General features: G+C 37.0%; 1 long non-coding RNA gene across 1 annotated transcript in view; it reads left to right on the top strand.

Moving 5' to 3' along the window:
- The window catches only part of LOC108366816 (uncharacterized), a 26,497-nt gene extending 21,398 nt beyond the window's left edge, over positions 1-5,099 (top strand). The window contains exons 3-4 of the long non-coding RNA XR_001848161.1: positions 3,581-4,033; positions 4,135-5,099. This is a non-coding gene — a long non-coding RNA (uncharacterized LOC108366816). The remainder of the gene's footprint in view (positions 1-3,580; positions 4,034-4,134) is intronic.
- Positions 5,100-5,334: the final 235 nt, after the last annotated feature.

Raw genomic sequence — 5,334 nt, forward strand, 5'->3', positions numbered from 1 at the left:
AAAATCACCCAACACAATCATTGAATCAGAGGGTTTAGTCAGTAAATTAACTGATTTCAGTAAAGAGATGAGTCGTGAATACACAAGTGTGTCAGATCGGGGAGGGATATAGCACAGAGCTAAGTAAATAGACCCTTTTCCAGCCTGTACACGAATGTATTTGAACTCTACTGAATCAATGTGCGGAAGACTAACTTATTCAGATGGTATTGAAGAGTCTACAGCGAAGAGTACGCCACCGCCAATTCTGTCCTCCCTATCTTGTCTATAGATATGATAATTATTTGGAAGAATCTCTGAATTGAAAATGTGAGGTTTCAGCCAAGTTTCAGTAAAAGAAAGAATATTATAATTACATTGAAGGCCTTTAAAGAATAAGTTCGTTAATTTAGTATTTAAGCCTCTTACATTTTGGTAATAAATACTTAAAGCAGATTTAATAAATAGTTTTTTGATTCAGTGTTATGACGGGATATATTAGCTAAGTAAGCCTATATTCGAATTCACGAACCAAAGCTCCGGGGGCCAAAAAGAACTACTAAGCAGCGCATTAAAATTATCTAAATGTACGCCAATTTTTAATGAAGCAATACTCCTTTCGTATTTAAAATTAAATTTTCTGATGCTTAAGTCCACAGTTGTAATTTTTGATGAGATATAAAGCTTTATATCGTCTTCGGTAGGGTCTCTCGAAAATCTAGAGACAAAGATTGACTTCTTTGGCGGAACCACAACTAGTTTCCTCGTATCAGACTGGACTACCGGTGGAGGGGGTTGAGTTTCTGCGTTAGTAGTTGAGGATAGGGAAGGCGGTGGAGGCTTTGAAGATGATACCACCACTTCAATGGGGAAAGGGAAGATTTCGTTACACGGTCTTTTGAGGCTGAGGATTCTGATGCTGGAGGACACGGAGAGGATAAATTAATTAAGTCCGTCGGAAGATTATTCTGACGTGCAACGGCAGCAATTTCCTTAGATGGACTATGAAGACGCTTACGTTTAGACACACGGATATCCTTAACAGATTGCAAGGTATCTAAGCATTTGAATGATTTAAACATATTTTCATAATGCTTAAATTTTTCTGTCAGTACCGACAATTCTCTTCCTATTTCTGTAAAACCATTTCTGGTTTGCCTAAATAGCTTGAAAAGATCAACTTCGGTTGACCTGCACTTTACGCAAGACCAGCGAAGGCCCTTGCCATCATTAATAGCGTCCAGAATTCTTCCCGTCAAACCAGCACATTTCAGATGGTAAATACCATCACACAGCCAGCACGATAAGTAGCGTTCAGAATCGCTTTTAATTTGGCAAGTATCAAGATCACACTTCATATTGAAAGATTTATGTAATACACTCGTTAATAAAAGACAAACAAAATAAATTATAACAATTAAGGAGCTGATGTAAATAGCTTTAAATAAATGTAGCGAACAGTTTGAGTATCACTGTAATTATGACACTTAATAAACGCAACGCAAACAGCTGTGACAAGAATTACTAGAAGAAGTAAACAAAAAGAGTAGAACAAATGTGCAAAAACAAAATGAAAGTTAACTACAAAGGATACAACAACAATGATAGCACCAAAAGACTCGGCAAAATTAGAATGTATGCTAGTGAAATTTAATTAAATTTACTTTAATATAAAACCAATAACTTTCACTGTGCTCCAATTATTTCACACTCTGATGCTCATAAGCACTTTTTATCGCTACTTTAACACAGAATTAGCACAATGAACTTAGTAAGTAGAAAGCCAAAATCAGAGCACAATAAAGCACAACCTCACAGCTTGCCGTTTGCTTGGTATGTGGATTGTGGGAACTATCTCGTAATTCTCGGGTCTATTTCAAGATTCTTAAGACTTCGACGGAGTTTTCGGGACGACTTCGGAATTGTCGGAAATAGTTCAGTATTTTTGGAGTTCTAGGGACTATTCAGGGATTTAAGGAACTATTTCAAGACTATTTCGATGTTTCTAGAATTTGTAGGGTTCTCAGGACTATTTCGAGACTGGAGGCTGCTTCAACATTTTAAGATTTCAGGGACAATTTTCGGTTTTTTCAAAACTAGATATGTATGTATGTACAGTGTCTAAAATAATAACAGTCGAACCTAGTGTTTTGAATTACGATGCGGTTAGCTTTATTTAGATTAATTAATGATTCATTCATAAAAATGTAAACCATTTATGACATATTTAAAGCATGAATTTGAATCCTCGTACCCTTAATTTGCAGGAATTGTTTTAAGAAAAAATTCGAAAGCGGCACGGTGGGGTTCGTTTGATATTTCCTCCCATATTTTTGTTAAATCCTTTTTGAAATTATCCATGGTCATGTTATTTATGTTACCTAGTTTGCTTAGCACACAGCCCCAAACTCTAATCCGATAAGTTTAAGTATAAAGAAGATTTGGTCCATTTTTCCGTTGAGATAGACCCTGGGAAAAAGTTTCTTTTCACCAACTTTTCGAATTTCCCGCTTTACTTGTCGAGAAAGAATCTTGTTGAAAATAAAATGTTCCATTTCCAGACATTTGCACTGCATTAGTATCGGATGGAAGTTAGCGATAATGTAGATCTGCGGCTTTCGAGAGTTTTGAGATTTATTAACATAAGACGGGATGTGTACGATGGAATAGGAGCTTCAAAGATGAGCTACCGAAGAGAGAATTTCAGAAATACCTTTTGGATACGCTCTATTCTTGCTATCGAGAGTCGATCCAAGAGTCTATGGAGATCATTTTGAAAAAGATTACTCGGAATTAAGCCAAGACTTAAGAGATTATCTATTAAACAAGATTCAACCGCTGTAGTCACATTCGTTGGAATAAGACCAAGTTTAGAAAAATTATTAGACCAGTTGATGTTGGGTGTACTATAGTCACCTAAAGTCAACTAAAGTCAAAGATGATCATTCACTAACTGCTTATTAACGAAAGAATCAACATTATCCGTATGAGCTTTATAAATGTCAAAATGACTGTAGGGCGGGATGTACAATGCCAGTACTTACAAAGATGTAAGTCCAAGGGTTATACAAACACAGAGTCTGTCCAGCATTGGGCCCTCAGCGAAATGTGGTAGGCATCAAATGAAAGTCTAAAATATGGTGTTGTTCCTGATCACTGGAAAACATCTATTGTTGTGCCACTTGAGAAAGTCAAGAACACAATCAGAGCCGACGAGATGAGACCAATTAATACGTTGCCAAGTGATGAAAAAATTCTTGAAACGGTAGTTAAAAAGCAACTAATAGAATATTTAGGAACTAATAAAATATTAATGCCACAACACTCTGGGCTCGAATCGTGACAGTCGTGAACGAGCAACTCGTCACGTAAAAATGACAAAATCGGATTGTGACAGACGTGAACGATTTTCTCATATCGTAATTCGGTATTATGACAGACGTGAACGAGCGAGTGAACGTACTCGTTCGTTCGAACTGTCATTCGATTAATATTTGACGAACGTACGCGCGCAAACTTTGATAAAATTTTTTGAAAAATGTAGGTAATTATAAAATTTATGCAAACATATACAAGTTCATAGCTATTTTTCTTATTTTAGACCAACTACAATAAATTAAACTCTACGCAGAAGGAAGCCATGGCGGAGTTCATGGCCGAACACCCTGACTTGGCAAAGAATATACTCCCAAACTGCTCGCAGGGAAAAGCAACGGCCAACCGTTTGTGGGAAAACCTCACCAAACAATTACATGTGGTGGACCTTTTCAGGAGTCATGGGCTGCACCTCTATATTCACAATTTATGGCAAGAATCTTGCAAGTGTGGTCACAAATCTGGCAAACGGAATATTAGCAATAAAATGTTAAAATGAAAGAAGAGAAACTTACTAGCATAACGTTAAGACTATGGTAACCTTTCCTGTTGAAGTACATGTGCTCGTCTCTAATTGGCTTTTGTAATCCAATGTGTGTTCCGTCTACGCATCCAACCACTAAAAGGAAAAACATTGGATTCACTACGCATTTCATCAGAACTCCTCTTGCTACCCCAGGTATTTTATAATTTTCCGCAAACCGCTCCTTACATTTTGAAGATTCGTTGGGCTGGAACTTTATAAATTCCGGACACAATTTGCTTTCTATTTCTTTTAAGACGTTGGACGTCAATTTTGATACCGTGCTCTGGCACATACCTATCAGGTGATCGCTACCAACTGTTTGCTGATAGCTACCACTTGCAAGGAGCGAGAAGCTTGCAGCCAATTGCAAAGCAGCAGGAACGGCTTTTGTGTCATCGCAGTTTATGTTTGTTTTCGATAAAACATACTGGAATATCTCCTTGCTTAACCGAAATATTTTTGGTGAATCTGCAAGTATAGGAGTAGAGAAGGTAATTTATTTCCTATGTATAATTACTTACGCGTTGTCGGATAATGCGAATGGATTGCTTCTGCCCCGAAGTTGCTTACGCACAACTCTTTCGTCATTTTCGCTTTCGCTAGAGCTTAAATAAAATAAAAGGCTCGGATCCATTTTAGTTTTGCCGCTTTTCTTTATTTACTTTTCACTTATTTTGACACTTCAATGTCTATTGTGACTTAAAAAAGGAAGAAGAAGAGAAAAATAATCGATAACCAAATAAACAATAACGATTCGTTCGCCTTCGATTGTTATCATCCGATATTGTTCATTCGATTAAACGATCACGTAATTTGTCTTCGTACGATTGCCGACTCGTTCACGTCTGTCACGATTCGACCCCTGGTTTTAGGAAAAGGCACTCGTGTGAAACTGCACTCAACTTAGTATTAGCTCGCTGGAAAGAAGAATTGAGCAGAAATAAATACATAGTTGCTGTCTTCTTAGCCTTAAAGCGCACATTTGAGACCATAGATCAAGAGTTACTTTTAAATAAATTGAGTAATATAGGGATACGGGGTGTTGAGCTAAAATGGTTTCAAAGTCTTATTACGAATCGTTACCAGAGAACACAGATTGGATCATCGGTATCTGACAAAAGAGGTATAGTGGTTGGTCTACCTCAAGGCTCAGTGCTAGCACCTATATTATTATTATTATTATTAGTGCTAGCACCTATACTATTTAATCATGGTTGTTGTTGTCAATTCTATACACCCATTTGCTTATTTGCTTTTTTTAACACGCCACAATAACATTGACAAATACATAGTTTCGGAAGAGCCTGCCTGAAACTATACAAAAAAGCAAATAAGCAAATGGATGTATAGAATTGACAACAACAACCACGCTGTTGAGTTTAAATAGCGGCAAATCAGCTGCACTTGATAGTAGTTGGTTGAATAAGGAAATGAATTAGCAACAAGAGTTTACG

Source organism: Rhagoletis zephyria, unplaced genomic scaffold (genome assembly GCF_001687245.7).
Source record: "Rhagoletis zephyria isolate East Lansing unplaced genomic scaffold, Rhagoletis_zephyria_1.1 Rzeph_scaffold_02409, whole genome shotgun sequence".
Classification (NCBI taxonomy): Eukaryota; Metazoa; Arthropoda; class Insecta; order Diptera; family Tephritidae; genus Rhagoletis; species Rhagoletis zephyria.